This window comes from Petaurus breviceps, unplaced genomic scaffold, assembly GCF_028583685.1.
Source record: "Petaurus breviceps papuanus isolate PSGF00001 unplaced genomic scaffold, PetGlider_PUasm1.0 99, whole genome shotgun sequence".
NCBI lineage: Eukaryota > Metazoa > Chordata > Mammalia > Diprotodontia > Petauridae > Petaurus > Petaurus breviceps.
The window spans coordinates 8,281,200-8,300,100 of NW_027187465.1; the positions used below are offsets into that span (position 1 = coordinate 8,281,200).

The 18,901-nt window shown below is 44.9% G+C and overlaps 1 protein-coding gene across 6 annotated transcripts in view; it reads right to left on the reverse strand.

The window, feature by feature from the left end:
- KIAA1671 (KIAA1671 ortholog) overlaps positions 1–18,901 on the reverse strand; it is a 222,620-nt gene that overhangs the window by 194,418 nt on the left and 9,301 nt on the right. Inside the window, exon 1 of one of the 6 annotated variants that reach the window (XM_069081783.1) lies at positions 11,194–11,720. The exons of 3 other annotated variants lie outside the window; for them this stretch is intronic. The gene's annotated coding sequence lies outside the window, so the exon portion shown is untranslated. Of the gene's footprint in view, positions 1–2,249; positions 2,374–11,193; positions 11,721–18,901 lie in introns of those variants that run through there. 2 more of the 6 variants (XM_069081789.1, XM_069081788.1) reach the window with 2 other exon arrangements.

Consider the following 18,901-nt stretch of genomic DNA (forward strand, 5'->3'; position numbering starts at 1 on the left):
TTCATCCATCATGTCTTGGGCTTACTAGCTGGGTGACCCTGGGCAAGCCACTTAACCTCCTTATGCCTCAAATTCCTCATCTATAAAGTAGGGATGATAATATCTACCACTCAGGGTTATGGTAAGAATAAAATCATGTGTTTATAAAGTGTTTTGCAAGCTTTAAAGTGCTACTTAAATGCTAAGTAATATTATTTCACCAAAAGTTATTACTGAAAATAATAACAACTCACACAGTAAAATAAGGAGACCCACAGAGTCTGAGCCAGAGAAATAATAATATTGACTAAATTAAGGCAAATGGAAATAACTTAAAGGAAGCCAAACTTTTAGCAATTAAAAGGGAAAAAAGTCATAATGCTTTTGTAGCACCAATAAGGAAATAAGCAGGTATTCCTTCTTTCCTCTCAGCAGACAGGTAGGAGACTGAGTGCTGCATACAATGTCTTGGTTTTAGAAATGAGTGTCTTTCTTTGTTCTGAGAAACAGTTCCAATTATGAGGTGGGGTAAAAGCCAGGAGTCGCTATGATTTAAAACAAAAGATACCGAGCAGGTGAACTTTAGAAAAACCTGGAAAGACTTGCATGAACTGATGCTGAGTGAAGTGAGCAGAACCAGAAGGACATTGTATACAGTAACAGCAGCACTGTGCAATGACCAGCTTTGATAGATTTAGCTCTTCTCAACAATGCAAGGACCTAAGACGATTCCAAAAGACCCACAATGGAAAATGCTGTCCACATCCAGAGAAAAAACTAGGGATACAGACTGAAGCTGACTATTTTCTCCTTTTGTGTTGGTTTTTTCTTTCTCTCATGGTTTTCCCTTTTATTCTGATTCTTCTTCCATAATATGTTTAACATGTTTCACAATATGTTTAATATGATCCTACATGTAGGAGTGGTAGAGGAAGGGGGGAAAATTTAGAACTCAAAATCTTAAAAGCGAATATTAAAAACTAAACATAAATTTAAAAAGTAAAACAGGCAAAAAATTTAAAAATTAAATCAAACAAAAGATATCAATAATACTTTTTGTTTCCTCTTTTAAAAAGGGAGAACTTAGATGAAAAAGTCATAGATAGAGCCGTCAGTCTGTTGAAATATCAGTCACTTCCCTCTAGGTTCACTGAAAATGCATCATTTTTTTTACTCCATCCCTACTCCCCAAAACATGAAAATAAAACCACCTTGGGAGATAGAGCTATTATTAATTATTACGCCTATTTTACTGATGAGGAAACTTGAGACACACAAGGGTTAAGTGATTTGCCCGGGGTCACAGAGCCAGGAAGCTGTTGGGAGGACAGATCTGAAGGGCTCCTGACTCCAGGTCCAGAACCCCACCCACTGGGTCTCTTGGCCTTGGCACCTCTTAGTTACAGGACCCTGGGCCAGTTACTTTGTCTCCCTCTGCGTCAGTTTCCCCATCTGTAAAATGGGCATACTGATACGCTTACAAAACCTCCACCTGCCAGGATAATCATGAGTAAAACAAAGTACTTTGCAAACCTTAGGGCACTAGCGAGATGATAAATTGTCCTCATCCTCGTCTACCCGACCAGGGTGCAATCTGTTCCCTATTGCCTCTTTGAAGGAAATGGTCTTAGTCATTACTGCCTCCTCCCAGCTCTCAAGGACACAGCCAGGCACAGTTAGATCAAGCCCAGAAAAGGCACAGGACCCTAAGGGGATAATTGCTATGTAAATCATCCTCCAACATCACACAAGCATCTTTCCCACATCCCATGGCCAAGCCAATAGCCCAGAGAACGTGGTGGCCACAGGGGACAGGAGCCCAGAGTGGGGGGGGGGGGAACTCCACAGGGAATCAGGTTGGCAGACATTGGGAAATCTGTTCCCAGTGGTGGGAACAGGCAAGGAAGGTGGGCTCCCAAGCTCTCCTCTGTCCTTTACCTTTACCAGCTGGAGGATCTCACCAGTCACTTCTAGGTCCTGCTTGTTTGCTCCCCTGTAAACCAAAGGGACTGCACAGGACACCCCTCCCAGCTTTGCCATCCCCTGTTCTAAGGCCCCTCCCATCTCTGATATCCTCTGTTCTGAGTCCCCTCCCAGCTCTGACATCGTCCTGTTCTGAGTCCGCTCCCAGCTCTGACATCGTCCTGTTCTGAGTCCGCTCCCAGCTCTGACATCCCCTGTTCTGAGTCCCCTCCCAGCTCTGACATCCCCTGTTCTAAGGCCCCTCCCAGCTCTGACATCTACTGTTCTAAGAGCCCTCTAGCTTTGACCTGCGATGTTCTCCATTCTCTCCAAGGTCTAACCTCCTCCCTTTCTGCGAAGACAAGACTCTTGAATACCGAGTGTGTCCCTCTGCCTTCCCCATTAAGGTTTCAGACTGTTCCTGTAGACAACTGCTTTCTGTGATATCTGCCCAGCAGGTCATGCTCCCTCCCCTGGAAGATCCCAGAGACTAGATTAGACATGTCAGGGAGAGCCCTCCTAGGGCCAAGTGGGGGCGGGGAAAACCATGTGATCCCCAGGAGCATCTGGGCAGGGGCAGGGTGCCAGCAGCAAGGGGCATCCAGGAACCTCTGAAGCAGCAGGTGCGGCAGGGGCAGAAACCCGTTTCACCACCTTCTCTGGGTGTGGGGCAGGAGAGGCCAGGTTTGGAAGGAGAAGAAAAAGCTTCATCTTTTAATCCACCAGAACAGCCTCCTCCAGGCCCCACCTCCTGCCCTGTTCCTTATTCATTTGACTTTTTCTCAGAATCCTGGCATCCTCAGCCCTCCACCCTGGGGCTGTTCATGGTGCCACTTTGCACAGGTGGGAGCCCGTGGGAGAGAAACACCAGATATACTGTCACACTTTGTTGATATTTTCATTCTTTTGATTTCTTTTCCCATCCTCTTTTAAAAATTGATTAAAGAACGGCTCTTTGGGAGGGGAGGAGAAGAGAGAACATGGCAGGAAATATGGGTAACCTAAACACAAAAGTCATGTCCATCTCAAGAGCTGGAGTGGGCAAGGGATGGATGGCTTCTGTGACCAAGAGCATGCCCCCCAAACCCCCCCCCCCCAGCACCAAGACACACGTGGGAATTCAGGCAGTGTAGTGTTAATGGGATTTAAGATCTTCCAGCCCATTAACAGACCTCACCTGGAGCCCATGAAGGGAGACTGCCTGAGGGAGGCTTGCTTGTAGGAAGGCTTTCACACCTTTTGTTAATTTCTAATCAGGCACTGAGTCAGGAGGGCTGTGGTACCTTCTGGCTCTGAGAAGGGTATATATACTCTAAGCTGGTATTTTGCTTGGGAGACTCGCTTATGAGAAGGATCTTGTGATTCCCTGGTCGAGATTCTGAGTAGCTGTATGTTCAGAGTGCCCCAACTGCTCAGATGTAAAGGCTCTCTCCATCCAGGGATGCATGTATACAATAGAGCAGTACTGCTTTGATTCAGGAGTCAGAGTCCTGTCTGCTGGTCTTTGTTTCTCTACTTATATTTTCTCTAAAGTTCAGGGTGCTGACTTTTCCCCTGAACTAGTGAATGTAAATTAAAAGATTGCTGGTCCCTTGAACAGCTCTCTTTCCTAGTAAAGCAGATCTAAGAACTTGTGCTGGCAGCCATGCTGGGTATGCCAGCGAGGGTGCCACTACAGGAAGACTAACTCATGGGATCTTTGACAAGTAGTAAGGGAAAGGTTGCATCTGAGTTAGAGGACCCACGTTCAAATCCCGCCTTCAATACTATATGACAGGACCTTTGTCATTCCTGACAAGGCACAGTTTCCCACTCTACATAATGAAAGTTTGGCCTTTTTTATTTCTGTTGTTCTATCATTTCAGTCATGTCTGACTCTTCTTGATCCCATTTGGGGTTTCTTGACAAAGATACTGGAATGGTTTGCCGTTTTTTTCTCCAGCTCATTTTACAGATGAGGAAACTGAGGCAAATAGTGTTAAGTGACTAGCCCAGGGTCACACAGCTAGTCTGTGTCTGAGGCTAAATGGACTTGGTCTCTCTAAGTACCCCTTACAGCTTTCAATCTAACTCTTGATCCTAAGTGGCCTCCCTTCTCCCAGGCCCCGTTTCCCCCTTTGTAAAATAAGGGGTTGGGGCTATAAGGGCTCTAAAAATCCATGACTTTTCCCACTGGATCCCACTAACAGGTTCTCCAGAAGCCCAGTGGGGACAGCCAGAAGGAAGAAACGGGCTCCCTGAAATCTAATCTTCTCAAGGGCCAAGTCCCTCCCCTTGTGTGCTGAGGACAGCTGTCTTTCATTGAGCCTATCTGACTGGGAGCTTCCAAAGCACCCAGAAACCAAGGTGATGGAAACATCCCTTCCACCTACTCACCTGCCAGAAGCAGGACTACACTAGCCCTGGGAGCCAGCTCATCAACCTGGGGACCCTGGGCTGCTCACACCCAGAGGATTTAGGGCTGGGGGGGGTCATGAAATAACACACACAAACACACACACACACACACACACACACACACACACACACACACACACACACGATGCCCTAGGGATACTGTACAACCACAGACAAGTCATCCTCACCCCTGAGGGCCTCCATTTCTGGAGACAACCATAAATGTACTTTTAAAAGCGCATTTATTAATTAAATTCACATTATCTTATAAAAGCATAATTATTAAAGTTGCATTTATCATGTACTAATTATTTGCCAGGCACTGGGTTAGGTCCTGGCAACAGAAAAACAAATAGGCCAAAAAAATAAGATAATAATGAATCCATCCTTAAAACCAAGGAGTTTGCACTACAATACACTTCAAGACATACCCAAACATGAGATATACTCAAATATAACATGTTAGATAATACACAAGATAGACCCAAATACAAAAAGAATAAGGAAAGGGCAAGGGTCCTCACCCTGGGGTCCAAAGACCCACAAGAAATCTCTGGATAGAGTCAGATCAGGGAAAAATTACATCTTTTTTAACAGAATTATTTTCTTTATATTTTATATGTTATATATTTATAAATTCGCATATTATAAATTTTTACATAAAAATTTATTTATTTATAAATTCTTCTATATTTAATTTTTATCTAATTCCTTTATTTTTATTCTACATTTAAATATTTTAATAATTTATTTTCTCCCAATTAAATGTAATTTAAATTTAATTGATTAATTAAATTTAAATTACATTTAAAACCATTTTTAGTTTTTTTTTTTTAAGTTTTGAGTTCCAAATTCTATTCTACCCTCCCTCTCTGTATTTAATCTTACACATTTATAAACACGATTTTAAGAAGGGGTCCATAGCATTCTCCAGATGGCTGGAGAAGTCCAGAATGCACAAAAGGCCTAGAACTCCTGTTTCAAGACATAATGAGCCTTCAAAAAGACTAAGGATTCTAAGGGAGAGAGGTGAGGCAGGAGAGTGTTCCGAGCTTGAGGACCTAGACGAGGGATGGAGTATCAGGTGGGAGGAACAGTGAGGAGCCCTGTCTGGCCACTGGACCAAAGAAATGGCTAAGGGGAGTGACCGAAATAGACTAAAATAAGGCTGGGAAGGTAGGTCGGGACCAGATTTGAAGAACTTCCAAAACCAAGTAGAAATATTTGGTTTTGATCCCAGAAGGCCCAGGTATATCCTAGACCCCTGCCTTAGACCTAGAGTATATGGGTCATGGGAAATGCAAAGGAGTTTTAGGAGGTACCAAACACCAAAAAGCTAAGGAGGATTAGGTCTCCTCTCGCTGGGAACCTCCCAACAACCCTGAGAGGTGAGCACTACAGGCATCATCACACCCATTTCACAAAGGAGGAAACTGAGGGTCCACAAGGTCAAGTGGTAACACAGCCAGTATCAGAGCATCCCAGAAAAACTGAGTGAGGTAGAGATCTCTCGACAACCAGAGGTTCAGGCAAAATGGTACCTGGGTTAGACCCAGAAGAACTCTGAGAGTTCAAATGGAAATTATAGAGTGGTTTGTGCAAAAAATTGGAGGTGAGAGATGAGAGCAGTAAGGTCCAAGAAGTATTTGTGGGCCACTTCAGTGGAATGTAGAAAACACACAGGGGAATAATATGAAAAAAGCCTGGAAAGGCTGCCAGAGTTAGGCTTGAATTGAGTTCAAATCCAGCCTCAGACATTTACTGGCTGTGTGACCCTAGGCAAGTCACCTAGCTTCATCTGCCTCAGTTTCCTCAATTATAAAATGGAAGATCAAAACAGTACCTCCCAGGACTGTTGTGAGCAGCAAATGATGTAGTATTTGTAATTCCATTAGCACAGAGCCTGACATACAGGAGAGCTTAATCATCGCTTGTGCTTTCCTTTCCTGAAAAGGTAAGTGGAAGCCAGATTGTAGAGGGCCTTAAATGCCAAGTTCAGTTAGTCAACCAGCATTTATTAAACACCTACTATGTACCAGGCACTGTGCTAAGTACTAGGCATACAAAGACAGACCATGTCCCCAAGGATACATAAACCCCTCTGTACAAACAAGATAATCAGAAGCATTCGTGCTTTACCCCAGAAGCAATAAGGCAGGTTTCCTAATATCAGAGCGGCACAGCCAGGCGGGTGCGTCCCTTGAGAACATCATTTCTCTATGTTTTGCATGACTTCACATGTATAATGAGTATCATATTTCTTGCCTCCTCAATGGGTGAGGGAGGAGCTGGAAAGAGAGAATTTGGAACTCAAAATTTAAAAATAAATGCTAAGAAGGTGGAAGGAAGGAAGGAAGGAAGGAAGGAAGGAAGGAGGGAGGGAGGGAGGGAGGGAGGACATTATTTTTCATTTCCATAGTCTATCTCTCATTGATCCTAGGGACATCTCGGTGTCCTAGGCAGGGCAGGGGTTATTATACCCATTTTACAGATAAGGATACTGAGGCCAAGAGAGGGGCTGTGACTAGCCAAGGTTGCATAGCTAGTAAGTGACAGGGCCAGGTCTCAGACCCAGATCTCCTGATTTTTCTAGGTTACACCCGCTGGCTCATCCCCAGCTTATAGACTTCAGGGGAAAGGACAAGAAAGAACTTGAACCAAGTGGCAGCCACCCCAAACCAACCCTGCCTGACACTGGTCTCTTTTCCCATTCTTGCACAAGTCTCCCTGTGAGGCTCAGCCAGCTGGGAGCCAGGTCTACAAATATCTGTGCAGGGCCCTTCTCCCGGGCCGCCTGGGGCTGGGGCTGTCTCTGACACCCCAGCTCCCCAGCAGCCATGAGATCCCCAGGTCGGGAGTCATAGCTCCCTCATCTCTGGCCGTCCCAGGCGCCTCTGAAGCCTGAGGAGTGCTGCCAGAAAGTCCAGGGTTCGAATGCTGCCTCCAGTGCTTGTACCATGAGCCTGGGCAAGGACAATCAGCTCACTCCTCTGCAGCCTTAGCAGTGCCTTGTCTACAGGGCTTGCGTCTTCTTGTCTGTCGCCATGCTTCCCATCGGGGGAATGTAAACCCACTGAGGGTAGGGACATTTTTATTTTCACCGTTGTGTTCCCTGGGCCTGGAACCGTGCTTGGCACACAGGAGTCACTTAACAAGCAGCTGGAGTACACACACACACACACACACACACACACACGTGCATATGTGTGTATATTTTTAAAAACACAAATACATACACATAAATGTATATACATACATACACATATAATCAGACTATTATATTGTGCATATAATACATATATGTATTGCATATAATATATGCACACATACATAGTCAGACATTTATATTACATTCTATTTTGTGTTATTTTCTATTTTAATGATAGTCATACATATATTATGTGCCTACCTATATTACATAGTTCGTATATGTGCTTGGCTCATAGAAGTCAGTTAACAAATACTTGTGTGTACATATACACATACGTGTGCCTATTTTAAACGTCTATATGCCACATACTTGTATATACATACTTACACACAGACCATTATGTATAGCTAGATGTGTATAGTCTATGTTACAAAAAAGGTCTAACTGTGTATGTCATATATAGTTATATATAACATGACAGACACAATAGATAGAAAAGTCTATACAGAATATGTATGCGTCATGGAATCATCTGTTTTTCTAAATATACATGTGTGTGCACATAAGAATTTAAGTGGTACTTGTGTACCAAGCACATATAGGAAGTGCATAATATAGGAATATACATACATACGTGTGTGTATAGTCTGGTTTATAGATTCTGTATCTGTACATAACAGTCTGATATGTTTGTATATGGACATGCATATATTTGTATGTATGGGTTCTATCCACACACGCTGGTTTTTATATATACATATGTGTGTATACACAAGTGTTTGTTAACTGGCTAAGTATATGTGCTAAGTATATCTAGGCATTGTGCAATAAAGAAACCTGTACATGTAAAAGTCTGACTATATGTATGTGTGTATATGTGTACACACACATATAACAGTCTGGTGACCCCTCACCAGTTCTTTAGTCCAGCGGCCACTATATATAACATGTTTGTGATGTGTGTGTAGGCATGTTATATACAGTCACACTTTTAAAATATTTTGGATGATTTTGGTGGTGCAGACCCAGATGGAGAGCTGGGTCTGTAGTAAGGAAGACCTGAGTTCAAATCCTACCCCAGATGCTTCCTAGCAGTGTGACTGCAAGCAAATCACTTAACTTTGAACAGTATCTATCAAAAAAAGAGTCTACTTCCAAGGACCTGATGTGAGGACCTTATGGGACACGCTTTACAAACCTTAAAGCGCTATATAAATCCTAATAAACTGTTGTTGTTATGAAATATTTCTCTCTCTGACAGGGAAAGGGTGAGGGAATACATTTGGGATATATAAGTGATGAAAAAAAAGGATCAATAAATATTTATTTTTAAAAATATTCACTGGTCGAGTTGATTTGAATAGCATTTATCTCCTGAGGGTGTTATAAGATTCACATGAGATAACAAGCCTAAAAAGCACTTTACAAACTTTAAAAAATGCCATATAAACACCCACTGTCATCGTGATTATTTATCATTCCTCTGTCTATAGCCTTTTAAAGTTTACCCAGCCCTTCCTTCACAATGACCTGGTAAAGCAGGTAACTGTATTGTCCCCACTTTACAGATGAAGCAAATAAGGCCGAGAGAGAAGTGACATGTCAAAGCCAGCACTCAAACCTGGTTTCAGAGTCCCCTGCTTTTCCCACGGGATCCCCACCAGAGCCAGCTGCACACACGCATGGTCTACCCACTGCCTTTCTCCCCCCCAGGCACTCAGAAAGGTTTCCCTTGACATAGAGTGGGCAAGGGTGAAATCTTTCCCATCCAGATCTAAAGCAAATGGTTCTGTGGAATTAAAAAAAAAAAAAAAGCCATTTCCTAGCCTTAGATACCAGACAACGTCCTGAAGAGTGCAGATCCCTACGGGACAGGGTTTGGAGCTGGCCTGATGCCAGAGTCAACCACACTGCAAACCCCCTGCCAGTTGGAAAACAAACAGTGGGCCCAGGACTGCTCTAGGCCCACAAGAGTGAGTCATGCTTGGGATGCAGAGTAAATAAACATTCCAGGTCATACCCCACATTCCCCCAGCTTACAGAAAGGAAGGAGGAAGAGAGAAACAAAAGAAATGGAGAAAGAGCTGGAAAGACACAGAAGGAACAGATAGGGAGACACCACCACAGTCTAGCGGAGAAAATGCTGGAATTGAAGGTTGGAAGGCTTAGATTCAAATACCACCCGTGACACTTCTTAAGTCATCCGGCCCCTCTTGAACCTAAGTCTCATCTGTAAAATGGGTATAAGAACATCTGAAGGCAAAATCAAAGAAAGTAAAAGGCATATTGGGTGGACCCCACCCTGTGACAGATTTACTGCTGCGGGGTCAGGGTCAAGAGTCACCTGGGAAGGGGAGGTTGGGCTGTGTTGCCAGGACTACCAGAACAGATAAGATTAGAAATCCTTCAGGATTCTGGAGAAAGCAGACCTTGGAGGATCAAAATGAGATAAAGGGCACAAAGGGCTTTCAAATAATTTTTTTTAAGTTCTTTCCACTACAATTAAAGGCCATATCTGACCTGTCCCAGGCCTCACAGACTTCAGGCAATTAAATCAGATACAGAAATCTAGATCCTTGACCTCAAGGCATACACCAAGTGTTTAATAAATGGTTATGGGGAGAAAGTCTTGTACAATTTTGTCACTGAGTAACTATTCCATTTGATAATAACAAACTCTTAAGGGCACACAGCACTCTATAGTTATAGCTAAGGTGGTACAATGGAGAAAGCCCTGGCCCTGAAGTCAGGGAAAGGCGAATTCAAATCAAGCCTCACACACACCCTAGCAGTGTGACCCTGGACAAGTTACTTCACCTGTCTGCCTCAGTTTCCTCAACTGTAAAATGGGAATCACGACAGCACCTACCTTCCCAGGGTTGTTGTAAGGATCAAATGAGATATTTGAAAACACTTAGCACACAATAAATGTTTGCTCCTCTCCCTCTACAAAAAACATACAAGTCTTATTTCTTGAGCATTTAATTGTTCACAAAATGTTTTCAGACTCATTATCTCATTGGATCCTTCCATGAACCTCATCCAATCCCTTCCAGGGGAAGGAAGAATTTTACAGTGAAGGTAAGTCAGAAAAGCACACAGATCATAAGTAGGAGATCCTTCCCGTCCAGCTCACGCCCTCTCAAGGTCACTGCCACAGGTGTCTGAGTGGTCTCTCTCCTCCCAGATGCATCATCCACAAGCCGCCAAAAGGAGATTTTTTAAAGCATGGGTCTGACTGGGTCCCTCTCTTGCTCATGAAGCTTGAGGGCCTCCCTATTGCCTCCCACATAAAACCCAAAGTCTTCTGTTCAGCATTTTCAGCCCCTCACAACCCTGCCCTCAATCTCCTCTCCCTCACCCATTTCACATGCCAGACAAACTGCCCTATGTGTACTCTCCAAAAGTCCTGGTACTTCCTTCCAGGCTCACCTTAAGCGCCATGGCCATCAGCCACAAGACATCCAGGCCTCACTCCCCCTTGGCTTAGTGGTGTCTCCCTCCCCCAAGCACCTTGGGCACCAGGACAATGTAAGCTCCTTGAAGGCAGGGGCTGTCTTCTTTCTGTATGGGCAGCACCTAGCACACTGGCTGGCACACAGTGGGCATTCAATGAACAGTGGACGAATTGGATTAAACAGGGAACCAATTTCAACCTGGCAAAGTTATTCCCAACCTTGAAACCTCTCCTGGCCCCTCCTCACCTCCAGGAAGATGCAGACAGGTGCATGCCTGGGTCTGATGCAAGTGTAGACTTCCCAACGTTCCAGTCACAGGGTCTACAGGATCAGAACCATACCAAACAGCCCTCCCTCTGCTCACCTACCTACCAACAGAGATACTGGAGTGCATCAGAGTGGTTTTTCCGGTAACAGGGACTGACCTGCACTGACTCATTCTCACTCTCTCACCTAATCCCCGCCTCGTGGCCAAAGGCGAGGCATTGGTGGGCTGACGGGCCTGGGTTAGGGGTGTAGTCCTTGGCTGTGAATCAGAGCAAACCTAAGCCACCCTCTAGGAAACAGAACCTGTGATCTTGACCTCTTTAGCAGCATTATTCTAATTGACTGAGCAGGATGTAGAATGCCAAAGCTGGGAGAGGCTTTGGAGAACTTCAGCTTATGAGAAATGTCAGATAATCATTCTGGAGAGCAATTTGGAACTCTGCCCCAAATCCTATAAAACCATGCCTACCCTTTGACCAAGCAAGACCACTGCGAGGTCTGTATCCCAAAGAGATCAAAGAAAAAGGACTTCTATGTACACAAAGACTGATAATAGCTCTTTTTGTGGTGGCCAAGAATTGGAAATCGAGGGGATGCCCATGTACTGGGGAATGCCTGAATGAGAGGTGGTATATGACTGAGACAGAATAGTGTTGTGCTATAAGAAATGACAAGCAGGGGGGCAGCTAGGTGGTGCAGTGAATAGAGCACCGGCCTTGGAGTCAGGAGGACCTGAGTTCAAATCTGGTCTCAGACACTTAACACGAAAACTAGCCTGTGACTTTGGGCAAGTCACTTAACCTTAACTGCCCTCCAAAAAAGCGAAAAAAGAAAAGAAAAGAAATGATGAGCAGGTGCTTTCAGAAAAACCTGCAAAGACTTACATGTGAAATGAGCACAACCAGAGCACTGTATAACAGCGACAGCAACACTGTGTGATGGTCAATTATAAGTGACTTAGATATTCTCAGCAATACACTTCGGAAAAAGTATGATGAAAAACACTGTCCACCTCCAGAGAAAGAACTGATGGAGCCTAAATGTAGAACAAAGCACACTTTTTCTTTGCTTTATTTTTCTTAGGGTTTTCTTTTTGTCTGTGTTTTCTTTTGCAACATGACTTGTGTGGAAATGTTATGTCAAAAAGCTTCCCTTCTAACAAGGTGGGGGAGAGAATTTGGAATTTGAAATTTTTTTAAAAGAATGATAAAATTGTCTTTATATTTAATTGGGAAAAATTAAATATGAAATTGATTTTTTTAAGACTTAATTTAAAATTTTTTTAATTAAAAAAAGAAATGTCAGAGTTTGGGGTGTGGGGAAAGAAGGAGGAGAGGGAGGGAATGAATGTAGGAAGGAAGGAAAGAAGGGAGGGAGAGAGGGAAGGAGGAAGTGAAGGAGGGAGGATTTATTAACATATGCCAAGCAGAATTGGAAGAGTTCTAAGAAGAGAGAAAGTCAGAACTGGGAGAGATCGCAAAACACAAAATGTCAAAGCTTGGGGAGGTTTTAATGCAATGTCAGGGCTGGGAAAGGCATTAGAACTCTGAATGATGAAGGAATGAAGACGGTGTGCTTTCTCTCCCCAGAGGAGCACAGGTGAGCTGCTCCCCAACATTCCCAATAGAGGCCTTGGGAACTCCATCTCCCACTGCTGGGGCAGGGAGGCCAACTCCAATTTCTCTTAAAGACAAGATCTGAAGGCAGTTTTCTGAATGCTGGCCCCAGTCACAAAAGTCACTAGTTCGTAGCTCTGGGGCCCCTCTGATGGGGTGAAAAGTGAGATTTCTGCCTTGTAAGGTGGTTTGAAAAATGAAGAACTTTTGTTCTAACAAAAAAGGAGAGAGGAAAGGGGAGAGGGAGAAAAGGAAGAGGAGGAGGAAGAAAGAGAGGAAGAGAAGGGGGAGGAGGAGGTGGGGAGGGAGAAAGAGGAGGAAGGAAGAGAAAGGGGAGAAGAAAGAGAAAAGGGAGAAGAGGAGAAAAGGAAGAAGGGGAAGAAGAGGAAGAAAAGGAGGAGGTGGGAAGGGAGAAAGAGGAGGAAGGAAGAGGAGGAGAAGGAGGAAGAAGAATGGCAGTTAGAGGCAGCCTGAAGCACAGAGCACTATTGATGTGATCTGGAGAAGGTCACTCATAACCTTGCAAAGGTAAAGAAGGAAGCAGTGTGGTTCAGTGGCTAGAGCTCTGGGTCTGGGAATCAGAAAGATCTGAGTTCAGATTCTATCAGAGGCACTCCTTAGCCATGTGACTGTGTGCAAGTCACCTGAGCCCTGCCTGCCTCAGTTTCCCCAGCTGTACAATGAGGGTAATAATAGCACCTCCCTCCCAGGATTGCTGTGAAGATCAAACAGGATAATTTTTGTTAAAAGTGTTTAGAACAGTACTTGGCACATAGTAGGTGCCATGAATGCACGCTGTCATCACCATCAAAATCATCCATCCTCAGGAGTGACTGACATTTCTCTATTTAAAGCAGACCAAGCACTTGGCTTAAATCATCTTAGGTGAGCCCCACCACAAGCCTGTGAGTAGGGTGCAGCAGGTCTTATCACCCCCATTTTACAGAAAAGGAAACTGAGAGTTGGAGAGGCAAAGTGATTTGTCCAGGGTCACATTGGCAATAAGTGGAAGTGGCAGGATTTGAGCCCAGGTCCTCCTGACTCCAGGCTCTGTCCACTGAAGCAAAAGACTTCCCTCCTTCCCTCTGGAAGGTCAAGAGTGACTCCCCCCAGATCATACAGGTGGTGGTTCTCTCTGGGCCTTGGTGTGTTTACTCCTCTGTAAATAGAGGCAGGATGGACTGTGATGGGGGGAGGGGTCTTCATCTTTTTGCTGTCATGGACCCTTGGGCAACCTGGGAAAGCTGAGGGAGCCCTTCTAAGGACCATGGGATACATGGGACTACAAAGGAGACCAATTATTGCTGAATTACAGTCATCAAAACTTTTTTTTTAAAGTTCACAGACCCCAGGTTATGAAATCCTAGATACTGGGATTTCTGACCACTCCCAGCTCTGACATTCCTCCCCCACCCCCGCTAAGGCCCCTCCCAGCTATGACACATCCCCTGTTCTAAGGTCCCTCCCAGCTGTGACATGCTCTGTTTTAAGGCCCCTCCAGCTGTGACATCTCCTGATGTTCTGAGGTCTCTCTCAACTATGATAATCTATAATCCCATTGCTTTTTGAGTTACCAAATTCTTTAAATACCCCCAGGTTTCTGATAGCTCAGGGATCTCCAATATATCTGTCTCCTACGGAGTGAGGAGTCCTCTTATTTCTATCCATCCTCAGAGAATGGTCAAGATGAGGGAGACACAGAGAAAGACAGACACAGACACAGAGATGGAGACAAAGAGAAAGACTGAGACAGAGATAGAAGGAGACAGAGAACCAGAGACAGACAGGCAGAGAGTGGTGGGTCCCAAGAGACTTCCTTACTCCTGCACCCCCAGCCTCACACACCCCAGACCTGGGCTCTGAGGCAGCTGCCCAGTCTAGCCTTGCTCTGGAGCCCCCCCTCCCTTCCCCCACCAGTTAAGATGGACAGGCACCCCCCTCCCCCCGTTTCTCAGGCCCATCAGAGGCTAGAGCCACTGACATCCAACTCTGGGAGAGGAAGGGACAGTGGCCCTTCTGATCCAGGCCTAGCTCTCATGCTTCTCTGACCTCAGGCCCAGCTCCCAACCAGTCTGAGGGACTTTAACAAGAACTCACCACTCAGTCTTAAGCAGAAGAGGTCTCCAGGGATTTAAAACTGGGAAGGACCTCTGAGGTCATCCAGTCTAAATCCCTCCTTTTGCAGAGAAGGAAACTAAGGCTCAGAGTAGTTCAATGACTGGGCCAAGGAAGCAAGCTGAGGCCCCCTAACTTCCACTGCAGGGCTCTGTTCCCCATCCTGGGAAACCTCTCCTCCTTTTACACCCTCTATTCAAAGGTAGGCTGGGTGTCCTTGTTAGAATGAAGGCCGCAAGAGTCCACAAGACCTACATTCAGGCTGTATGACCCTGGGCAAGTCCACTACTTTTAAGTGCACACCCCCAATTGTCCAAGACACTGAGTTGAGAGAGCAAGTGCTAATCTCCAATGATTGAGAAAGTCTCCAAGCTGGGAATAATGAAATTATAAATCCACACCAACACCTACTATGTGCTCATAAACCTGCCTTAAGCACCTACTATGTGTATCTCATTAAACCAAAAGGTCTGCCCTCAAGGAGCTTACACCCTACTAAGGGGACAATCTCTTCTACATTAAGAAAACAGACACTGAACAAGAAGAGAAATTCAACAGAATCAGCCCCATATCAAGTACCTGCTGTGCTCATCACTGGGGAATCCAAGATGAAAGATGGTGCAGGGCCTGCCCTCAAGGAGCTGAGCCTCTACTGAGGGGATGGGACATCCCTCCAATGCACACGATACCAGGAAAAACCTGATATGGAGCCACAAAAATCAGAAAGGCCAATAAAGCAAGGTATTTCCTGAGCAGACATTCTCTCTAATGAAATGCTAGCCTCAAAGGCCACTTCTGCCATGAAGCCATATCTGGTTCACCCTCCAACCCCGCTGAAAATGACCTGTCTTCCTTCTCCTCTAAAATTCAAGTAGTGAACTCCCAGTGCCTCAGTTTCCTTCTCTGTAAAATGTGGGAGCTGGGCTAGAAAACCACTGAGGTCCTTCCATATTTAAATCTATAATCCTATTCTATTCACAACTTTCTTTGGACACTAATGATATTCTAATTATCTTATAATTACTTGCTGACATAATTATTTTCCATGCTTGTAAGACTCTCTCAGAGAGCACAAAGAAAGTATTATGCAGGTCTGTATTGCCTGGAAAAGTGGGGCCAAAGGCAAATATAAACAGGGGCCACTAAATTGTAGTCCCTAAGGATCCCTGTGGTCTGTATATTGACTTAGAAAACCACAAGTGTTTATAGGTTCATTTCTTTATTAATATATCAACACATTAAAATCAGGAGGGAACTGTATTTTAACTGGTTCAGGTTACACTCAGGAGTGCTGGAGGCCACATTCAGCCCAAGGCTCATGTTAGACACCTCTGACCTGAAACACTTGGTCCAGGGCCATGCTTGTTGCAAGGGCTCCATAAAGGTCTGCTGAATGAATATTATGATTTGGTAACTGAGAAATCTTGGGGACCACAGAAGTACCTAGAACAACAGAACTTAGTAAGAAAGGATGAAGATGCTGAAAACAGAGACAGAGGGAAGACTGATATGAACTGATGCAAAGTGAAGAGAACCAGGAAACCAACACATACAAAGAATAGCAGAGTGGGAAGGGACTTCTAGAGATGAGGTTCGGAGAGAGGATAACCTGGCAATAGTCATAGCTAGCAACTAACAAAGCCGGAATTTGAATCCAGGACCCAGTGTTCTGTAACACTATGTCATGACTCTGAATCATGGGATGTCAGAGGCATCAGAGACCAGTTTGTCCTGGTCCTTTATTATACAGAAGAGGAAAGAAGGGGGAGAGACACAGACATACAGAGAGAAGAAAGGGAGAAAGACACAGGAAGAGAGAAGAGAGAGAGAGAGAGAGAGACCAAGTCAGAGACAGACAGATATACAGAGAAAGAGAGGAAAGAGAGAAAGACACAGAGAGGAGAGAGACAGAGACAGAGACAGAGAGAGAGACAGAGACAGAGACAGAGAGAGAGAGAGAGAGAGAGAGAGAGAGAGAGAGAGAGAGAGAGACCAAGTCAGAGACAGATATACAGAGGAAGAGAGGAAAGAAAGACACAGAGAGAAGAGACAGACAGACAGACAGACAGAGACAGACAGAGAGAGAGAGAGACACAGACAGAGACAGAGAGCAAGAGCTTGAACATCAATTTTTAAATGCTTCTTTACTACATGCCAGAACTACATGTGCTGAGTAAGCCTCAGGGATGCAGATGCAGCAACCAATATAGGCCTTTCCCTCAAGAAGGTTACATTCTTTTCTTTTTTCTTAACTCAGAACTTAACAAACAGCAAATAAAATGGGCATTTTCATATTCACAGTGTAACAGAAGAAGGTGATACTAAGAATTATGGGTCATGGAATCATGTAATTTTATAAAAATAGTATTATATTATAATAATATATTATATATAATATAATAATATTATTAAAAAGCTTGCTTTTCTTTTAAGTTGATAATAAATTCAGTATCTACTTCTCAAAGCTGCCTTACTCATCTGTGATGCTTTCTCCCCTTCTATTCTCTTCTGTCCATTTTTCGAAATGCTTCCAATGACCCTCTTTTCTTAATTTAATTTTTTTTCTACCCTATGTCTATCCTCTCTCCCCGCCCCTCTCCTCCCACTTATTGAGAAAAAGAAGAAAAAAAACAAGGCCTCATCACAAAAAGGCAGAGGCAAGCAAAGCAAATTCCCACCTTGGCCATGAAGGAACTTACTTCCCAAGGGAGAAGAGGGGAAGGGGCAGGGAGATATGTAAAGAAGGAGCTGGGGGAAGGGGAGATGACGGTTTCAGGATGGCCAGACTTGGTTCCAGGCAATACTGGGTGAACTAACAGGGCCAGATGTTCCCAAAGCATAATCTGAGTTTCCAGTTGGGGGAGAGAAGAAAGATGGCCAGAGTGAAGGCATCAGGGTGTGGAGCTGGCCAGAAGACAAGGGGAAATGACACGGCAAGGTCACACAGATCGTCAGTAGCAGAGTTGAGATTTCCACCTCTCTGTGGGGCTCCCTCCTTCCATATCAAGGGCTCCTTCCCTAAGTCACATCTGTGTTAATGAAGACGTGCTTCAGTGTGAGGCTTAAAGGTAGAAATTAATCTAGGAAGCCCAAGGCAGGGTTCCAAGGTTTGCTCCCAACCCCACCTGCTCTTAGGTGGGATGCTGTTGGCCTCCTTTCCCCTTCAGGGGGATGAGTGTGGAAGGGGACCTCAGGGCATCTAGTCCAACCCATATATGAAAGGAATTGCCACCAAGATATGAACAAGATGTCTGGAGGTTTGAGACCTCCCAGGAAGGGAGATCCACCCCCTCCAGAGATAGCAGTGCTCCAGCCATTCCCTCCAATGGCATAAAGGCCAACCGTGGCCACAGCCCAGCCCCCACCTACATCACCCCAGCTCCTGGCATGGCAGGTGGAGGGCCCTCCCCACCTCAGCCAGGCCCTACGCCAAGCCAGGGATGAAAAGGCCAGAACTGTCCCTCCACCGGCTCCAGGCCGGGGCCAATTTCATGAAAAGGAACTCTGTTCCCAGAGAATCTGCTAATAGGGGTATTGCTGTCTGGAGTTTGGCAAACTCAGCTAAGCTACCTTTCAACTCTGTGGGGCTCACCCCATGACCATCTCTCTGCCCATCTGTCTCTTGCTCATCCCACCATGGCCACCTCCTCCATGAGGCCCTCCTGGACCCCAGTGACCTTGCACACCCAGTGAATGAATCCCTGGACACTTTACCATGATGAGGATGAATGATGAGAGCTGCTGCAGCATCTTCCCAATTCTAAAGCCCTTCCAGGTTTACAAAGTGCTGTCCAGGAACCCTGGGAGTTCATCCCCATTTTACAGATGAGGAAACTGAGACCCCGAGAGGCAAAACCAGGTCGGTAAGGCATACAAGGTCACAGGATGAAACAAGCAGTCAAGATTCTGAGCCAGGAGCCCCGCCTCTGAAGCCCAGCATTCTTTCCAGCCCACAC